This window comes from Callospermophilus lateralis, chromosome 12 (genome assembly GCF_048772815.1).
Source record: "Callospermophilus lateralis isolate mCalLat2 chromosome 12, mCalLat2.hap1, whole genome shotgun sequence".
Taxonomy (NCBI): Eukaryota; Metazoa; Chordata; class Mammalia; order Rodentia; family Sciuridae; genus Callospermophilus; species Callospermophilus lateralis.
The window spans coordinates 69,235,009-69,257,716 of NC_135316.1; positions in this window are offsets into that span (position 1 = coordinate 69,235,009).

Below are 22,708 nucleotides of genomic sequence, written 5' to 3' on the forward strand. Positions count from 1 at the left end.
CCCTGGGTGGTGTCCCCCGCCTGCGGAATGGCTAATGAGGCTTTTCTCCGCAGCAACAGCATCACGAGTTTTAGTTCCCAGGAGCCCCGCCGCTGCCACGACATGAGTCAGGTTTTCTTCCTTTGCTCGTGGCGGAGCCCTGCTCTGGGTCGCCGCACCTGGGCTTGCCCCCGGCGGACGCTGCCCTCGCCCCTTCAGAGAATACCCCAACGCCGGGAGCTCCCGGGCCCCACCAAAGGCGGTGGCTCCCAGCGATAGGTGTTGCCTTTTGTGCAATGCAGTTATGGCAGCCATGCGGTCCCCTCACCCTTCGACGGTCAGGGGCGAGGCAGCCAGCAGATGGTGCAGATGTTTGCAGCTAACTGCCTTAGCTTCTTCAGGGTAGGCTCTTCTCTATAAAGGGAGTGGTTGCAATCCATAAGTACCTGGAGGGAGGTACCTGGAGCCGGCTAGTTCAGTAAACCGACTGACCTCAACAGGTGGAGCTAATCTCAAGCAGTGATGGCTTTTTTGTTCAAGCTGTGGCCCTACAGCTTTGACCTAAAAGGCAAGGTGACCTGGTCATGGTGGCAACACAGGTGAAATGGTAAATGAAGAATGCCTTTTAGGGCTAGAAAAGTAAAAATGTCACCTGAAATTCTAAACATATACTTTATGGTTCTGAGCATAGTTCTACAAAAGCAACTTCAGGTTTTTTTTTTTTTTAATTTATTCGAATTTGTTATATGTGACAGCAGAATGCATTTCAGGTCATATTACACATATATAGCACAATTTTTCATATCTCGGTTGTACGAAACGTAGATTTCGTGTCTTCATACATGTACTTAGAGTAACTTTAGTTTATATTGGGAGCAATTCACTGGAATTTGCTTCCCTGACACTACCTCCTTCTAAACAGTCCTTACTACTGAGAATATACTTCTTGTGCAGGGCTTAAAAACAACAAAGGAAGCCGAAAGACCTTGGGTGGAAAAAAAAAAAATTAATCGAGATTGTTGTAAGACTAAATGCTTAACAGGTGGAGACTTCTGATTTTGGTAAATCTCCAACCCTGGTTCGGGAGGTTGTTAACACAAAAACAAGTTGTAGGGTTTTGATAGAATTCTAGTTGTCCATTCAACTTGTTACCTTTGGTTTTCTCTGAACTTTTCCCCTCATTCCATCCCTCAAAAAGTTAAAAATGTTTAAAAAGTTTAAAATGTCACCATTTATTTTTTGAATAGAAATACCTCCTTAGATGTCCATTGTCTGTCCTGTATCAAACTCTAGTACATGTTGCTTTATCTGTCGGTCTCCCCCAGGAAACGGAAAAGGCAGGCCTGTATTTTTTTTACTTTAAATTGCTAATGTTGAGCTCAGTGCTAAATACAAAGTGTGCTCACAAATATTTGGATTGGTATGGTAATAAAAATTAAGTACATTTGAGAAGATTTTAATTCTTGAGATAATTTCATTAACATGTAAATGAATGTATTTTTAAAATAATAATAGACATGGGGGTGGGGCTGGGGTTGTGGCTCATCTGTAGAGCACTTGTCTGGCAAGCACCAGGTAAAAAAATAAATGAGTGAAATAAAGATATTGTGTCCAATTATAAAATAAATGTTTTTTTTAAAAAAAAAACATTGTGTATTTTATCAAAATAAATATTTTTAATTTTCCAACTTTTATTGAAAGTGATATGCATGGATAATGACTGCCACCCTTGTTGAAATGCAAATCTGACATGCTTTTCAACATTTCTGAATGAAAAATAGAAACTATCTTAGCCAATTGAAAATGCAATGGATTAAAAAAGAAAAGAAAAAGAAAATGCATGGAATATAGAGTGAAAGAAAATGCTCTTGATCTTTCAAAATGTTGCCTAGTTTTAAATTACCCCAAACAGCAGTTTCCACCCTTTGGGCCACCTAAATACTCACCATGATCATACTGTTATGACTGAAAAAATATATAAAATATATGTTGTTACCGAAAGTTGCAGGAATAAAAGGAGTTGTTGAGATACGCCTCTAAGAAGCATACTTTTTCCCATAACCAATACCAAAGGTATTTATTATTTGGGGATGTTTTGGTAAGGGAGTAGGCTTGGGGCCTATTATTCCTTTTAAAAGAAAAGTTTAAAAAAAAAAACCTTCCAGGATAACATAAAACATAAGAAATTAGGTCTTTTCAAATATATTTAATTTTGTCTTCCCTAACAATTTCAAACTCCTGTTTAGGCTGCATCTGTTCCCACTAAATTACGAATAATTCTATGATTAGGGAAATCTGAATTTCAAAACTTTGTCTCTCCCTGTTCCCCTTCTTCTCTCACTTTAATTTCTGTAGCCAACCCCCAACACAGGAAAATCCAAAGATGCTCAAGTCCCTTAGAAAATGGTGCAGTACTGTGTATAACCTATGCAAGTCTTCCCATATGCTCTAAATCATCTCAGGATTACTTATATAAGGATTACTTATAATATTACTTATATAAGGATTACTTATAATACCTAGTATACTGTAAATGAGATGTAAATAGTTGTTATATAGTGTCATTTGGTGAATAATGAGATCTGAAACAGTTTAATATAGATATAATTTCTTTCTGAATATTTTTAATTCTTGTTTGAATCCAGATATATGGAACCCATGGATGTAGAAGGGCTTAGTATGCATTTAAAAAAGCAAAAAGCTCCTGAATAGCCATGTTTTATTAAGTTATCAACTTTTAATTTAAAAGGTCCAGATTTTTTTACATTAGTATTAAATGTGTACAACTATGTGTAGAAAGTCATTAAATCCTTTGAACACAGTATTCTTAGAGCTCTCCTTTACTTCCCTCACCTCCTACCCCTCCAGGACTCATCCTTGAGCTACATCCCCAAGCTCTTTTTGTTTTATGAGGCAGGGATTCACTGAGTTGCCCAGCCTGGTGCAAACTTGCTGTCTTCCTGCTTTAACCTCCCTAGTAGCTAGGATGCCAGACGTGTGCCACTGTGCCTGGCTCTCCTTTGCTTTTTGAAAGACTCTGTTTTCATTCTGAAGCTGTATCTCTGAATTACTTTTCTGTTAACGAAAAGATTTACCGTACTTCAGTGTTCACTTAAGTCTTGTTGCAATATTATAAGCCAGCCTATATTTTTGGCTATATTTAGTATGTATTCTTCCATAAAATAGAAAAATTAATGAATATTAGAATGCAGTTTACTTATTTGTGAGAACTACAAAATGGGTCAATATTTAAAACCAAATAATTCTCTAATAATAATGCCCTCAAAAGGCAGGAAGGAAATACCTTCACCCAGAATGGCTGTGAGTTGCAGCAAAAGTTGATATTAGAAAAAAGTGTGCAGAAAATGTCAACATTCCATTTCAGTAATTATTCTGCTTATTTGTAACTTTATTATCTAAAAAGGGTCAAATGTTTAAATGTAAGTTATAAACATAAAAGAAATCATATTTTTTTACATGAAGAAAACGGACACAGGTACTAGTATATTATAGCATGATATTAATTAATTTGCTCTCTAGAAAAATTTCACATTTCCCAGACCAGAAGTGTGTGATTTGACCATTGAAAATATCATAAAATAATAATTCTGAGTACAGTTTTGCTTGTAACTGATTAATTTGTGCAGCATTTGTGAAAACTTCAATGTATTTCTGTACAGCTAGACAATTCTATATCCTCAAAAAAGCTAATGCTTATAAAATGGAAAAGCACAGAAATTTGAATAGCTCATTTAATTCTACCCTTTGAGGAAGGAAGAATTATTATTCTCATTTTAGAAGTAAGTAATGACAGAGAGGTTAAAGACTAAAGTGGATGACTAAATCCAGGTAAATCTTCTTCAGATTCTATGCTTCTGTGTTGGGGAATTTTTCTGAAAAAGTGAATTGTAAGGACAAGTATTTTTCAAAAATGTATTGAAGTTAATAAATGTTCTTTTAATGGTTTTGAATGTCAGGGGGATGGTGCCATACACACACTACTTGCAAGCATCATTTCTACATAAAGAGGATCAGACTTTCCTGCCTGAACCAAGGTACATGTCATATATTCTGTAGTCTCTTCTGACTTATGAATGTGTTAATTTATAATTTTTTTCACAATTTAAAAAATATAATTTCTAACTTCATCGGAATTGGGAAGTGACATTGAAAAATAATTTGTTAATTTTAGTTATTTAAAGATTATACTCAAATAGCCCACCAAATTTCTCTGATGACAGTTAATGTTTATTTAATGCCTACTATAAACTGCACATCACTCTTAATTCTTTGCTTTATCTCACTGATTCCACACAACTGTGTAAAGTAGGATCTATCATTGCCCCATGTTACTATCATTGCCCCACATTACATGTGAGGAAAGTTAGGCACGAGAGGTTACGGTCTTGCAGCTTGGCTAGTGGTGAGGCCAAGAGGAAAATCCTGCAGTCTAGCTATCCCTTCACAGCTACCTCCAACATGTTAATTTGGGTTCCTGCCAACTCATCCTCCCAAGTTAACTTTCTACAAAAATTCCAAAGAATTTATGAGCACCATTTTCTTCGTGATGCAAACAAATTCTCAAACAGAATATACATTTTAGAAACCCTGCCATGGCCACATAGGAATTGGGTGTAAATGAATAGAATAGTAATTTGATTAAGATCCTTCACTGATCAAAACAGATGCCAAATGCTTGAAAAAAAAGGCATTAATCACACATTAAGTTAGAAATATTATCTGTATAGGACAAGATAAATGCTTTCCTATTTGAGCAATTAGCAGTTATTGAACATGAGAGCCTGAAGAATAGAGAATAATAACCAGTCTTTCTAACATGTTCTAAGGATTCATTTACGTTTGTACATCTTTTTAAACACTTAAAAGTTATAGAAATAAACACACTTATCATATTTAATTGTCCAGTGTGAATAAGAATTGAATCAAGCAGCACAAACAAACCAAAGCAAGTAGTTTTCCTTTGTATTTAAAGATTAGATTCACAAACACTAAGGTGTATCTCAAGTCTCAACACTCAAGGAAAAAGGAATGCCTATTGAGGTCATTCCTTAGTATGGAATTTTCCTTTGGCCATTCATTTTCTCCTCTGCTCTAACATATCTTTCAGGAGAAAAAAAATTGAACAATTTTTAGTTCCTTATATTCAAATTGACATTTCAATTACTTTCATTGTAGAAGAAAAACAAAATCCCTAGTTTTGTTTTTTTTCTGGTACTGAGGATTGAACTTAGGGGCACTTGACCACTGAGCCACATTCTCCAGCCCTGTTTTGTATTTAGAGACAGGGTCTTGGTGAGTTGCTTAGCACCTCGCTAAATTGCTGAGGCTGGCTTTGAACTAATGATCCTCCTGCCTCAGCTGCCCAAGCTGCTGGGATTACAGGTTTGTGCCACCACACCCAGCACAAAATCCCTAGTCTTTAAGGCCAAAATTATTTCTGATTTTAGTGCCTTTAAAAAACGAAAAAAAGTCTTAATGTATGCATGCTAACTTGGACTCGGAAGCACTCAATGAAACTGTTAATATTATGTTCACAAAAATATAACTGTAACAGTACCATTTATACATAGGAGGTATTTATAGAATTTTTCCATACAAATGAGAATGATTCAAGAAATGTTGGAATTTCAGAGAAAAAATTTATGTTGAGATTTAGGGGGGAAAGCCAAATAAAATGGATTGTTTATTGTATGCAATACACACACACACACACACACACACAGCATGTCAAACTTGAGAAAATTATATACATGACTGCCTCTGCCTCTTCACTGAGTTAAATATAAAGTTAATTGCAAATGCTAAGAGAGCTTTCCATCAAAAACTGGAAGAGAAAAACCAGGTGCTTTCTTGCCCCAGTTATTTATAGACAAGAATGAGACCACATGATAATGCCAAATCAGTGGTATAACTTTAATGTCTTGAAAGACTTTCTTGATTCAGATCATAACCAACATAAAAAGTCATTAAGTTGCAACTACTTCATTGTATATTTTGAGTAAAATGGAAATAATAACTTGTTACCCCCAATGCTGTTTCCAAATTATTTGATAAATAATAAAGCACCTTGAGAAAAGTGCCAAGTTTTCTTCATTCTGTCAAGCATAGTGTAGAAACTTAAAAGACTTATAAAGAATTTCTTGAATCCTACATTGTGTAGTAACATTGTCAACATAATTTATCACATGAACCTTACTACTAGACTTTTCAGACATTTCTAGAATACATCAAGTCTGGAGATTATGACATTAGAAAACAAACTCATTATTAAAATTTTGGTCAGAACATCTAATGGTATTAAGTTTCCTTCTCTGTTCTTTACTTCATCTCTGTGAAATTTTTCTTGCCCAACCTAACAGTATAACAGCTCGCTGATTACTCTTTGATGGAACATCATCCCCAAGATTTTTTTTTTTTTTTTTTTTTTTTTTAGTTTGTTTTGGTAAAAAGCAAAGTTCGGTGAAAATGGTAAGATAGGAGTCAAATTTGTATCTCCTTTTCTGATAGCTTTGCACTCATTTACAGACAGTGCATTAGGTTAAATACAGATTGGACCTGGAATCCTTAGCTTTTATGGATTCTGGAAAAGCATTCCTTACAACCTAGCCTCAGGATATGGGGAATTCATGTGTGTTTTCCAGTCAGATGAGCTTCTAAACTATTTTCTAAGACTCACTTGGTGATCTTTGGTATGACTAGACACAAAGCTAACACAAAGCTTATAATGGATAGAGTAATGGATACAGTGACCCATTTTAAAAGTTTAACAGTTAATATAGCTAAAACATTCATTTAGATGTTTTGTGGGTCAGACTTCCATTTTGGAGTTTATTTTGCATTGCTCCCAGCATGAAACACTTTTTTTTTTCCTCATTGGATTATCAGTATAATAAAAAACACTTTCTTTTATAAACTCAGGCTAAAATAAAGGCAATAGCTTACTGATTATGATGGATTTGTTTTTAAAACTAGGTATATAATATTTTCAACATTATATAAGTATCCTATAAATTCTTTTTGTTATTGATTCTGTAGCCCAAATATATTCCCAATGAATACATACTAGTTAACTAAAGGACTTTTTTATGCCACCTCATTCTTTGGAAAAACAGGGAGATTTTAGCCCTAGAGCCTCCCAGATCTGTGGAATCTTCAGAGTAGGCAACCACCATTTCTACCCAGCTCTGCATTAGTAAGTATCCAATGAGAATAGCCTTTGGCTCTGTTTTCAGTGATTCTGTTTTAATAAACATTACTTTAGCATTCATCTTATTACTAGTTATACCAGATGAGTAAGACTTGGGCCCTAATGTATTTTCAAATCGTCTTGATCCACAAGTCAAGTCTTTCAAATTCCAGATTTTATAATGGACACAATCCCCTCCCTCCTTCCTTTTCCTTCTCATTCACTGCTTCACCTACCCCTCCCTCCTTTCCCATTTCCCTCACTGTTCCTTGGAAAGTGAAATTACAAGCATCTTCACTTTGATGAGACCCCAAAATACTAACATTTTCTTCTTTGTGACAGTTGTGCAGCCTACTTATAACACCATTTGCTAGTTTGTTCATCCCAAGTGCATAATGAGTTATATTTCATGAATAGTACTGCTATAAAAACATAGGGGATAAAAACAAATAAAAGGACATCTATTCATTTTTAAAAAAGAACATTCCACATTTCACAAATACATATTAACAGTAATGACTGATCTCATCTGAGTCATATTGTAGATATTTTTCACTTCATTAGGATGAAATGCATTTTTCCCTGAAAGGTAAGTAGAATTAATTTAAAAAATGTAATAATTTGTGGCGAGGAATATAAGATTAAAAATGTGGGATTTTCTTCTCCGTGAAAAACTTAGGAATGGGAAAGATAAAATTGATCCAATTTTGGTGTCAATTCTGAATACTTACTGGTTGTTCTTTAGGAGGTAAATTTATCTATAGATATCTACTTATGGCTGTAGATACATCTATCTATCTATATGTATTATCAGTGAGAGCACAAAAGGAGGCAACCTTCCTAACTCCCCATTCCCAAAGGAATTATTGTAAAGCATTATTGTAAATAGAGGACAAGTGGAAAGCAGTAGAACAATTTGGTTCGTATTTCACCAAAGACATTTTTCCTCCAGGTTGAAAGCATTGCAAATCTTCTGAATCTACCAATAACATATAAGGATCTTTGGAAATTCGATAACAGTAGTTTAATGTGAAATAAGGGCAGCGATATGGTCTAGGAACCATGATGCATACATCGGTTGGGGAAGAGCATATGGTTAGTGCCTGATTTCTTAGACAAGTGATTTTTTGAATAGTATATGAGTTTTCTTAGCCATATAAATTTGTTGAATTTTTTCTGTTTGTAGATGTCAGGTGTTTAACAAAAGGAAGGTTATGTTTATAGTACAACTAATTTAACAGTATTACTAATAATACCAGAAAAACACACAAATCTTAAAACAGTGACAACACACTAAAGGGCTAGTTGAGGCTCCTTATCATGATAGCATAAAACTGTGCAAAGAATAAAATTATATCCCTATTTCATATATTTAGTTTCACCAGTTTTATTCCATGGCAGGCCATTATCTTTATAGTAACAGAATAGTCCAAAAGATAAAATGGTTTTATATCTTAAAAATAACTATAAGTTATTAGTAAACCTAAACTTATGCTCCATTCTCAACAAGGAACATAGGTACCATCTTAAAAACGCAAATAGCACACCTGTAATCCCAACTACTGGAGAGGCTGAGGAAGGATTGCCTGGGCCATTTAATGAGACCCTGTCTCAAACAAAAATACAATAAAGGGTGGATGTAGCTCAGTGGTAAAGGGCCCCTGGGTTCAATCCTCAGTATCAAAATAAATAAATAAAAATAAAAACTTAAACTTGCTTGTTCTGTTATTTGACTTGACTATGGAAGTCCCAGGGACCAGAGCCTGTGAACAAATGGAACTGCATTTTGATCAGCATTTCATTTCATCACCTTATTATCTGCATGTGAACTTTTCCCATAGGTGGTTGCATTCTCAGACCACCTAAATCTCTCAACACCTCTCTCAACATCTCTCAACAGGGTCTCCTGTCCCCACCCCACAATGTGTACACAGGGGATGTGAAATCATTCAAAATTTAGTCCAGACCAAAAGAACAGCGTTTAAGCAGGCAAACCCACTGAGTGGGAAGAATCCATTAAATTTAATTCAAAGTCTATTATAGTTTATCCACTACTTTGGAAGAAATCCATTAATGCTTTCTTCTAACAGCAAAGTTAAGGAAGAATTGATTGCTGTTATTTTAATGAGGCTGCTCTGCCCACAAACTTCTACTTACGGACTCACCTAAAGGTAGCACTTTCTAAATATGAAACAGAAAACCCAGCTTGTGCTTATTTACCTAATAACAGATCATTCTAGAATGATTATAACCATACATTTCAGTAGACTATATTATACTTATGCAATCATAGACATCTGGAATATTCAGGTCATCATGTAAAAAACACAAGAAGCAAGGCAATAAGGCCAGTTGTGGAACAAGTACTTAATTCAGGATATTGAGGGAATGTTCAAAAATCTACCACCTAAAATTAATACAGAAATTTCAGATGCCTGAGGTTGGTTGGAGAATAGCTGGGAGAGGTCTCTGGAAGAAACATGGGCTACCACTGGCCAAACCTTTTTGGATTTAAAAGATCCACCTTTGTCTCTGACTTGACTCCCTACTTTTTATTTATTTAAATTTTTGGAGCTAGGCACACCTTCTTCAAACAAAAAGAAAGCTGAGGCATACAGAACCTGGACTCCTGAACATCATCTTATATCACCATTGTCTTTTACTGAAGCCTAAACTGATTTCCTAATGACCATAATGACCCTGATATACTACTGAGTAGTCTGAATTACAGATAGTCAGAACTACGTGATTTTGTTAGTGCTTAATTTAGAAATTGTGCATCTAAATTCGCAAGTGAAATCAGCGCAAAATTTTCTTTCCATAAATTGCCTTCTATGGATTATTTCCAAAAACCAGCTTTTGGTTTTGTTGGTTATCTGTATTTTTATTATTTTTTTCTATTTCCTTAATTTCCACTATTAAGACTATAATCTTTCTTAGTTTACTTGATTTGTTTTTTAATAGCCTTTTGAATTGTACTTGTTCATTATTCTCAATATCTTATATTTAAATAAATTCATTTATACTCATGCATTTTATTCTAATTACCAATAGTAATAATTACTATTATTTTTCTAATACCCACAAGTTTTGATATGTTGAACATATAAAAATAGTTTATAATTTCCATTTTTTAAATTTTTTTTTCTCTTTTAATTTTTTTATTAGTTGCTCAAAACATTACAATGATCTTGACATATCATACCCCATTTGAATCAAATGTATGATATGCCAAATAGTTTTTATTTTATTTTTTTTAATTTTTTTTATTTTATTTTTATTGTTGGTTGTTCAAAACATTACATAGTTCTTGACATATCATATTTCACACTTTGATTCAAGTGGGTTATGAACTCCCATTTTTACCCCGTATACTGATTGCAGCATCACATCGGTTACACATCCACTGTTTTACATATTGCTATACTAGTGTCTGTTGTATTCTGCTGCCTTTCCTATCCTCTACTATCCCCCATCCCCTCCCCTCCCCTCCCATCTTCTCTCTCTACCCCATCTACTGTAATTCATTTCTCCCCCTTGTTTTTTTTTTTTTCCCCTTTCCCCTCACTTCCTCTTGTATGTAATTTTGTATAACCATGAGGGTCTCCTTCCATTTCCATGCAATTACCCTTCTCTTTCCTTTTCCCTCCCACCTCTCACCTCTGTTTAATGTTAATCTTCTTCTCATGCTCTTCCTCCCAACTCTGTTCTTAGTTACTCTCCTTATATCAAAGAAAACATTTGGCATTTTTTTTTTAGGGATTGGCTAGCTTCACTTAGCATAATCTGTTCTAATGCCATCCATTTCCCTGCAAATTCTATGATTTTGTCATTTTTTTTTTTTTAAAGAGAGAGAGAGAGAGAGAGAGAGAGAGAGAGAATTTTATTATTTATTTTTTAGTTATCGGCGGACACAACATCTTTGTATGTGGTGCTGAGGATCGAACCCGGGCCGCACGCATGCCAGGCGGGCGCGCTACCGCTTGAGCCACATCCCCTGCCCCGATTTTGTCATTTTTTAATGCAGAGCAATACTCTATGTGGCATTTATAATTTCCATTTTGATTTCTTCTTGAACCCTAAATCCTGTAGGAGAATGAGTTTGTTGTTATTATTTTAGTTTGAAACCTCTGAATTCTGTTTTACAGATAAACTGAAGTCCAAAAAATTGAATGTCTGACTTAAAATTGTATAGCTAACTCATGGCTTTAAAATTTCTTAATTTATATTCTTTTCCTATTAAGCTTGTAAAATTAAACCAACATTGTCTTTAATTTATGTTGCACCTAGAATTCTACATTTTTCTTAGCCCTCTCTATTTTGCTTTTAAATATTGCCTAAGCCTTTCCTATGTATACTTAGGTAATTTTCTCTTTGACTTTCTTATTCATTCAGGATTTACTAATTTCTAAACATATCATTTGGCATAGTGCTTAACACATATTAAACTCTCAGTAAAATAAAAACTGTGGAGGAAATTTTTGTTTAATGTTTACAGAGTATAATCAGTGCCACATATGAACTTTATTAAACCTCAAATGACAAGTCCTGAGATGAAAGGAATCTATTTGGATGATCAGAGCACAAGTTCAATAGATTAATGACAAAAAGGAAGAAACCAGAACCACTATTGAAATGAGCTGTAATTCCATGATCAAAAAAAGAAAGGAGTAGAACTGTATGAATTCACAAAATTGAATTATAAATATTAATGACCAATTTCTCTAGAGCACCTCTACTATGAGAAATAGTTTTTATTCTCCTCACTGTAAAAATAAAGAGAACCCCAGACAACTTGGGTGACTTGCCCAGGAGATGCAAAAGTGCCCACCTTTGGATTGGAATGCAGCCTCTGACTCCATAGCCCGCCATCATTGAGGTAAACCACAAGGTTCTCTCAGGCCCCTTATCATCCCACCTCTAGCTCAGATCTGCCCCTCTACCCACTCCCACCCTAGCCCTGAAGCAAAGGGCGGGGGTGGGGTGGGGGGAGGGTAATATCAGGATCAGTCTCCTATAAAAAAAAATACTTAGATAGAGGTTAAATACTACCTCATTATTTTTATTGTCCTTCAGAATAATCTATTTGTGGGGGGAGAACAATTATTTAAGCAATGGACACTATACCATTATCATGCTGCTTACCGCTTTTTCTAAGTCCTCACTAAAACTGTTGACAAAAGGAATCTCATGTCAGAAACTACAATATACCACACCATGTTAACATTACTATACTTACAGTGTGAGTATGAGAGCCTATGGACATATATTCTCTAGGCATCATTGAAAAATGTAGGGATTTCCCTTTTATTACTTAATAAAACTACATTAATCTTTCCGAAGTAATTTTGTTGCACAAAGATGATTGATTTCTTTGTTATATACTATGCCTTTGCTAGCAACTATCTTTTCATTATTTTGCAAATGTATCAAAGTAGCTTCATTGGGCCAGGCTTGGTGATGCACACCTACCCCAGTAATCCCAGGAGCTTGGGAGGCTAGGTCAGGAGGATCCAAGTTTGAGGCCAGTCTCAGCAACTTAGCAAGACCCTGTCTCAAAAAAAAAGTCTAGGAATGTATCTCAGTGAACCCTCCAGCCCCCCAAAATCAATCCCCAGTACCAAAATAAAAACAAAAACTTTGATCTTCTATTAGTTCCTAGTTTTTCAATTGTGCATTCTCCCCTTTAACCTTCAGGATTTGCAATTGATAATTGGAATGATCATCCTTCCATATTCAATATTTAAATGATACGTGACCCTCCCCCCTTGGTTTTTTTTATTCCTCCTCTATCTCTTTAATCTTTTTGTTTGTAGAAAAGATGTTTTTATAACACAGAAAATGTTCATGAAATAAAAGAAAGCAGGATTCAAAATTGTATATACTTCATGAACCTAGCTAAACATTTACATGTTTTATTTAGATTTTCAAAAATTACTTTTAGGTAATTACTCTGAGTGGTGAAATTATCAGTGATTTTTTAAAAATATTCCTATTTTTTTCATGTTTTCTATAACGGATATTTGTTATCTTCTGCCAAACTTAGGTTAGAGCCAAAAGCCAGATAAGAGGCCAGAGGGACAGTTTTGCTAAAAAACTCCTGCTGCTGCCAAATTCTGTCTTTCCATAGGAAGGCTTCCCTTGACAGCCCTGTGTTGTGGGAGTTAGTAGTTGCAGGCAGCTGGTAGGTATGTGTGGAGGGCCTGGGGCGTGGGAGTGTGGTGGGGAGGAGAAATCCAAGGAAGAGTCTGACAGTCTCATTTCTCTGGGGAGAGGCCAGAGCTTTCCAAGTCTATGGTTAAAAGCAGTGCTATCTCATTATGGGTAGACTGGAAATAACATCTGGATCCAGAGGGACGTTGAATATCCAGTATCTGTGTTCATTCCACTCTTCAATTTAAAGTTCAGTTCCCTGAGTTAGGATATTTGAACAGCCTCTGGTCTTTTAGTTCAAAATAATAGTATAATATTTAATCTGTTTTCAGTATCCCTTTGCCTCATTTTTTATTTTTTATTTTTTGCAAATATTAAGGACCTAGGAATACTTTTCTCTATCTCATGAAAGTGTCATGAGGATTTCAGAATATGTGTCTCCTGTTCATTTTGCACCTTAAATGTTTTGGGTTTTTTTGCCATTAAATTATGTTGCCTTTCTAGTTTACAGAGACTTGTATACATACACATAGGTGTCTGCATGTATGCACACCTATGTCTGTATGCACAACCTCACCTTTTCCTTTTAACTCTGGGTTTTATCCATTATTATTCTTTCTGGGAAAGGAGACAAAAGAACTCAACTGTCATCTTGAAAGGTTTCCTTAATGACAGAGGCAGTCTGTGACCATATATGTCCATAAGACTGGATTATTCATCAAATATTAATGAGTCATTTTATAGAACGACTTTTCCAGTCCTTTCAATAGAATTGAAGTCCAAGCAATTATAAGAAATGCTAAGAACCTTTAATTTTTTTTTTTAATTGAAGGGTCATCTAACCATTTGGGAGTCCTGACACAATAACCTAAGAGATTTTCCCCCGAGCTAAATTTTATCACACGGAGCAAAAATTGATTTCATTTCCCATGGCAAATAAACATAACGAAAACATGTTTTCAAGGTACTATTACAAGAGCTAATAGCTAGAGCTCGGTTTGTGTCCACTGAATAATATTCTGCCCCCACCCCACCCCATACACACATACAAATCCATGCTCAGTTTCCTCATGAGTTTTTGGATTAATAGACTGAATAGCCTACTACAATGAGATGATGCAATTCCATTGAGATATCATTCTCATATGACCCCCCTATCATCATGTCTTAAATTGGCCATCAATTAAGTTTGGTACAACCTATGACTCCATACAACAATTGTCAGGACATAAAATTATTGTAAGATTTTTTTATGAGGGCAGAGGGATTAAGGGCTGATAAAATAACAAGACACTAGTTAACTACAATATATACTTCATTTGTATTCATCACATCTGATGTTTACACATTACTAAAAGCACAGTGACATTCATGTGTGTGATTTGAGGAGGGAGTACGGGGTCACCCTCTTATCACTAAGACATGACCCAGTAAAACCAACACCCTGAACAAGATTATGACTGAATTCTAATTTAGTACTCTACCTTGAATCAGTCATCCACCAACACAGAACTATTCTAACAACTCACCATGTTCATGGAGAAGAGTCATTCTATTCAAAATTGTTCTTTTGCTCTTAAAAGGGACAACTTAGGGTACATCACTTTGTGGACTATGAAAGAAAAAACAACCATTTCATTCCCACATTATAGTTTGGTGAAATCACTGGCACTTTGCCATTTAAAAACATTTAGATGTTAGATCCAATCATGTTTATTGCTAGAATAGTGAAGAGACTGGTATGTGAGGATGAGCTTTAGATATGAGATCGTTTAGCATTCCTGGACACACCATATATTGGCCCCAAGCCATTGTCTATTAAAATGTCTGTTTAGTATTTAAAACATGCCAAACTTTGGCATCTTTGACAAAGGAGAACAGTTTCTTTTTGATGTAAATGATGATTCTCTTTATGACCAAAAATGTGAATAAAAAACTAAAAGCTTAAAACCAAACTTTTCCCCAACATGAATTAAGAGTTCAATTATTTTCTCATGTAACTGAAAAGATTGCATCTCTCTTTTTGGACAGTTTTGTATCTCATTTCCAGTACAGATGTCTGTTGCCTTGGAGGCTTTCACAGAGAATTTAATCCTTGGCAGTGTAAAGAAAGAATCCCAAGGGGGCAAATCAGTAGGGGCAGGGGAGGCACTGGTTGAGTTGAAGGAGTGTAATTTGAATTGAAAATCACTTAGTAGAGCCAGAGGTGTGAAGTTATCAAAGAAACAAAATTTTTATGTTGTAAAAACAGAGGAAAACCTCTGCCTTGCAGGAAACACATTTTCTTTTCAGTATTCAAAATCGTGATGTCAATCCTACTTGGGTCATTCTTGGAAAAGGGTATAGCTCTTGTCTTTCCCTTTGCTTCCTTATGGTGTGATCACTTTTGCTCCTAGAGATGTGCTGAGATGGTTGAACACCAATTTGCACTTTGATTTGGGTTTAAACTGGAATTGTTTGTTCCCAGTGTTTGTTTCAAGAACTGAAAATATGTTCTTGATGGAACTCATTCCTGTCCTTGGTTTTGCATTGAATCCCACTTACATTGTTGTTCTTTGCAAGCAACAGTAGTTACCCCTGGTAAACCTAAACAAAAACAATTGCAAATCGCAGAAAATTCAAAATATTAAGGAAAGAGAGCTGAAGAACCAGGGTTGGAAAGAATAAGGCCAGGCAACTAACATGGCTTTCCATAGCATGAACTTCTCAACAGCCCAATTTGAAACAAACGAGGAAGAGAGCATTTGATTGGATTAACTGGTCAGCTTTCTTTCCTCAGCTAGTGAAGGCCAGGGTCTTCAAACAACAGTCCCACCAGATGATAGACAGATAGTGGGATGTAATTCCCAAAAGGTAAATGAAGGTACTACCCCTTATTGAAAGTAGACTGAAACCTGGGCAGCTAAAATGAATAAACAAAACATAATAACAGTCAGTGGGTATTATTTCATCCTTTCATTTCACTCTTTCTACTGCTTTTGTATATTGTTCTCTCCCCTTTTTCTTTTTTTTTTGTTTTGTTTTGTTTTGTTTTTGTTTTGTTTTTTGTCTCTCTGTGTGTGTTTGTTTGCCTCTTCTATTTTCTTGCCTTTTAAATTTTATCTGTTGTCTTACCTGGAGTTCTTGTCATTGTTCCTGCTTCTTTACTAGAAATCCTAATATTAAAATTGAAGCACTAATCTTTGTGAGCAGTTGGTGTTGGCTGGTAGGTAAATGTCTACATGGAGATATTCCTGAACTATTCCTTCCAAATTTCCAGCTCACTTACAACCTTGCATTATGTGTAGAATTTAATCACTATAAATTAGTTCCTTTGATTAAAACAATGGTATCTAAGGAATTTACCACTAAAAGTTATTAATCCATTACTTACTCTATGGAAATTAACCTGTACATCAGAGGAAGCCAGGGAACAACCCACTTGGCCACCATAAATGTGGCAGAATAAAATCAGTATTTACCATGGAGGCAGAAGTTATAGGTCTGACCTCTGATTTACTTCTTTCCTACTGTGTATGATAAATCACTGGTGAAATTATTTGTATTCCCTAACCTTTATTTACCTCACAAATGAAATGGGGGCATAATTCTTATGATATTTGGTATTGAAAAGTCAATTAAATTATGTTTGGAAAGCACTTACCATACCGCCTAGCACATAATAGATGTTTGGTAAGACTAAAATTCCTCCTTCTAGTATATATTTAAAGGACACCTATTTATCTCCCACACTAAACCACACGGGAGTAATACAATGGGAGCAAATAGAGGTTACACTCTGGTAGGAAAAACACATTAGCCAAATCTAATATAGAAAGCATTAGAACCAATAGACATATAAATTAGAGGTTCACAGACAATGGCACTCACACTACATAGATTAAATATCGATATGAATTAATTAAAGGAAGTATTCAAAGAGTGAACTCACTGGAGATACGTGACTGATAACTCTGGGAGCCCTGTCCCATCTTTCACTTTGCCCAAGAGGATTTTATTAAAGAGATGATATTTGATGTTTGTGTAAAAAGAAGAGGCATTTGTTTTGCTTGGTGGAAAACTTTTAATTGTAGACGTTTACATGAAGAACCTTTGGAAGATTGAAACGTGCATTTGAATGATGTAGGTACTGAATGAATTAGTTTATAAGCAGTAGTTGAAACCTAGAGCAAGAAAAAAGACAATATAAGAAACTCCACTCTCCAGAATAGGTGGTTAGTGTTTGTAGAACAGATTGCTACTTGCATACCAGTATCTGAGTTTTCCTTTAATAAAAGTACTCCCAATTTTTTCACTTGGCTCACTGATTCTCAGGGAATACACTACACCTCCCTTCTTCCCTTGCAGCTACATGAATGTGACAGTAATGAGAAGAAAGCAGACATTTATGTAATACTGCTAAAAAGTCTCCTAAAATAGAGGGACACCCTTTCACTTCCTTCTTCCTCCTTACTGCTAACAGGAACTTTAGCTTTCACTATGGGTGACTTCAGGAATGGAAGCCATGTACAATACAGTACTAAGATAGAAAGAACCTGGGCTCTTGATACTTGCTGTTTTCATATCAGCACTGAACTGCCAATCTCAAGACTCCTTCCATATAGGCAAGAAAAAACTGTCTAGTCAAAGCCACTTTTTCCTGGGATCTTTGATTTTTTAACATATAATCAAACTTAATCATTATCAAGTTGCTTTGTTAATAATCTAAATGCCATGAGGGTTATAAAATAAACATATCACATGATCTCCTTTTTCTAGAAGTGTATATTATATTTATCCTTAGGCATTGAGAGTCACTTTAGGGTCTCAAGAGCAGAGACTATGATTATATTCATTGTTATTATCCCTTAACCAAGCAATATTTATTGCTTATTTATTATTAATTATTGAAGTACTGCCCTATGCTCACCCAAACCAACTTGTTAAATATAAATAAAAAGACATAAAACTCCTTTAATCTGTAGAACAATTTATGATGGTAAAAGAATTTTTGGATGCTAAGATACTTAAAGATACCTTCAGGGGTTAGGGTTGAAGCTCAGCGGCAGAGCACTTGCCTCACACATGTGAGGCACTGGGTTCGATCCTCAACACCACATAAAAATAAGTAAAATAAATAAAGAAAAAAAAAGATAACTTCACCAACTACAAGTCTCTAAAATTCAGGACTTTAACAAGACAATAATGACCACTATATTTTTATTCATTCAGCAAATACTTATTGAATACTTGCTGTAGGAAAAACACTGTTCTATGTATCAGATATAGTACCAACCAAAACAAAGTCATTGTCTTATGGGACATATATTCAAGTAGACTGAGCCAAAGCAAAATAAATTCGTGGGGAGGTGAAAAAGGTGGGGGGAGAGAGAGAGACCCTTCATGAAACAAGAAACCATAATAAGGAGGATGGAAAGTAATGGGGAAAAGCCACTTGCTATTTAATGTAGAGTGACTAGAGAAGTCACCTGTGATAATTGGACATTTGAACATAAATATAGATATTTGGCCGGGGGAAGCATTCTAAGTAGTGGCAACCAATGCCAAGGATCTGATTTGGGAGTCTGTCTGGTGTGCATATAGCTAAGAAATCAATGCAGCTGGAGTGGAGTTAGATAAGGAGGAGTTGAGGGAGATGAAGGAAAGGAAGCCTGGAGCCAGATCACGCAGGATTTTCTAGACCATTATAAATTGTTTTTATTCCATATGTGGAAATTTTTGAGAAGTTAAGTGGCATAATTAAGTATATTTTTCACAGATTGGGTTTTTTTTTTTAACTTCTGACATGGTAGAATGGATAATTTGAATGAATATTCCCACTGAGAACAACAACAAGAACAACAAATCTGGGCAAAAGAAAAAGAAAGAAGGAAAAAAGAAAAAAAAAAGGATAAAAAAATCTATAAATGAATTAGATAAGTAACAAGTCAAATAAGAATTATAGGGCTAACTTCTAGGAAAAGAAAACCTACAGAAGTTAGCATGGTATTTCAGGGAACTTTTCCTAAAGGGCCACTTATCAGCTCTGGAAGAAGTAGCTTAAAAGTCAAGAAACTCATATATTGACAGGCTTATGGAGCTAGGAACAAAAATGGAAATCACAAAGGACTAAACCTAGTAAACCATCCAGGCTTTGGGTTGGTACTCCAATAGAATTCGGTATAATAATAAGGAGTTGCATGACTTTCACAGGGACTGACTCCCAGCTTCCATTTATCCTAATCATGAACCTGGATTGCTAGAACCCTTTGCTGCCTAAGGTAGCAAGTTTCTCAAAAAATATACAGCACCTTAAATAGCCAAATATACAAAGGGAGATAGGACAATGTGAATGTAAACCCAGATAAGCAGTTGAATATAGAAACAGACTCCCTGTGGCTCCATAAAATACAGACTTTAAAATAGCTGTACTTAACATGTCAAAAAAGAAAGACTGAGGCTTTGGAAGCCAATTAGAAACATAAAAATGAACCAAATAGGAATTCTGTAGCTGAAAAGTATAACAACTAAAATTAAGACCTTGGTAAGTAGATATAATCTCTGTAGTAAAAGAATGAGTATATAACTTCCAAGCTAACAGAGGGGGAAAACTGGAATATTAATAAAATCCATGCAAAAGATGTCAGGAAATGAAAGAAAACAAGACAGACCAGGAGCAAATAAAAAGCAAATATTGCTACAGTAGATTTATTCCAGAATATGTCAATAATTATACTAAATGTAAGTGGACTAAATATTCTAATTAAAAGGTTAAAAATGTCAAACTGGAAAAAACAAAACAAACCGAATTGTATTCCACTTACAAGAAATATATTTAAATATAAGAACACAGAAAGGTTAAGGTAAGATGATGGAAAATGATATACCATGTAAATATTGAAGAATCATTCTGTGCCAGGAGGATACTCAGAACTACAAGCAAGAATGGCAACTTGGACATAAGAATGACATTGATTTCAAATAGGAAATAACAGAAGCCAAGAAGAGGTTATGATAACTTAGATGCAATATTAGGCACATGTTGTGGTTGGAATATGGTTTGAGGGTGTCCGCCAAGGACCACTTCAATAATTATCAAAACTAAGGCCCCCCCCCAAATAAAAGTCATTCTGAAGGGGGTATTATTTAAGAGAGGAGAAAAATTAAACAAGGAGCCAATACAAAATGCCCCTCCCTAAGCCCCCCCCCCAGCCTTTAAAGGTTCATGTGTTGAAATTTAATCCCCATTGTGAGGTAATTAGAGGGTAAAAACTCAACTATGTTTAGAGATGGGGCCTTTGGGAGGTGATTAAGAGTAGATGATGTCATTAGAGTAAAGCCTCCATGACTGAATTCTAGTGGCTTTATAAGAAGATAACAAGAGACCAGGAAGCACATACCTGTGTGCTCTCTCTTTTCCATGTGATGCCCTGAACCACCTTGGGACTCTGCCAACGAGAAAGACATTCACCTTGACTTCAGACCTTTAGAACTGTGAGCAAAATAAGCCTCTTTTCTTTACAAACTTATCCAATCTGTGGCTTTCAGTTATTAGCAATAGAAAATGAACTAATTCAGTTACACTAAAGCACCACAGAAAGACTTTAAATATAAAAGGAACACATGTTTTCCTAAGAATGCAAGGTATAAGAATTAAAATATCTTCCACTATATTTTTCTCTTTATCTTTTATCTATATGCTATTATTAGAGTCAAATTAGAAACAAAAAGGACACAGGAACCCTAAGACTCCTAGAAAGAGGTCCCATGGGATGAAAATACTGCAGGCCATGGCATCTCATTCACTTTACTATTCAAATCTCCCACAGGCTCTATGCATCATAGTCATGCTGTTACCATGCTACTCTAAAAGGTCAAATTTTAACCCAAGGATTCTCTTTCTGTAAGTCCATTTATGTAATTGGTTTAGAAACAATGGTTTGCAGATCCTTAAAATAATCTAACTCTTTTAGTGCTGGGAATTGAACCCAGGACCTCATGAATGCTAGGCAAGTACTTTATCACTGACTTACATCCCTACCCAGGACTTTTCTTTAATACTCTTTACTCCTAATTCCAGAACTTGAACATGGATACCCACAGTGAATGCTCACCTCCCAATTGCTATCATAGGATGAAGAACATATTAAATGTCCTTCATGAATAAGACAATCATCAGATTGTAGAAAAGTAAGAGAAAGATAAGGAAATTCTGTACAAATTCTACTTATTTTTCTGATCACATTATTAAGAATATTGAATCTGTCAGTCTGTGATGTCTTTATTAGCTCTTGTTATATAATATAGAAGGAATAATATGACACATTCATAAATGTTCCCAGCATCTATGTAAGTGATGATACTTGCTTATTTTCCAATTCTGAACACCAAATCTTGGTCACAAAGACATTTAAAGTTTGTTAGTCCTGTACTTTCCTACTAAACAACATATAAAGACATTCTTTAATTAGAACTTCAGAAAGAGAATTAAGAGTTGAGAAGAGAGCCCAAATTGTAGAATGAACTAGACTCAGTTAATGTAAGTATGAAAATGTTATGGAAACTGTAATTAAAATATAGCCATGTAAGAGTTTTAGTCAAATTCCCAATTCTTTCTCATTAATTGTATCAATTATCAATACCAAGAATATTCTTGGTTAATAGTTAATAGAGACCCTTGATTTAAACTGGCTTAAATAGACGACATTCACATAAATGGAAGTCCAGAGGTAGGTCAGGATTCAAGACTGGACATCAAATACTGAAGTTCTTTCTGTTCATCCACTCTGCCAACTTCTGACTATTGGTTTGGTTCAGTAGGTACCCAATGAAAGAAAACAGTTCCTTTCTTCCTGTCTCTTTTATAGAGTAAAGAAACCTTTCACAGAAGCCCTTCAGTAGCCTTTCTCATTGGATCACATGCCCATTCCTAAAGCAGTCACTGGCAAGCCATGTGGGATTGCCAGAATTAGCTCAGATAGGTCATCAGGTAGGTGGAATGGATCAGGAGAAGTAAACCATTATAAATGTTATACTAGGGAATTGTATGCAAAAAAAAAAAAAAAACAAAACTGTTTCTCACATGCTCTTGCCCATATCTGATTCCTCTGCCACTTTGTTCTGTGTTGTTTCTACTCTTCCACACATTCCCAGCTGGCTCAGGCCAGGATGTTTTCTTTCCCGCATTAGTATCTGTGGAGCATCCTCATTACTTTGTTGAAATTATCAAAAATGCAGACTTTAGGTGAAAGTATCTTTAGTGACTTCTATAACTAGTTTCTTATTTCTATTAGCTGTTAAAAAGACCTGTAGCCAGGCATGGTGGCACACACCTGTAATCCCAGTGGCTTGGGAGGCTGAAACAGTAGAATTTCGAGTTCAAAGCCAATC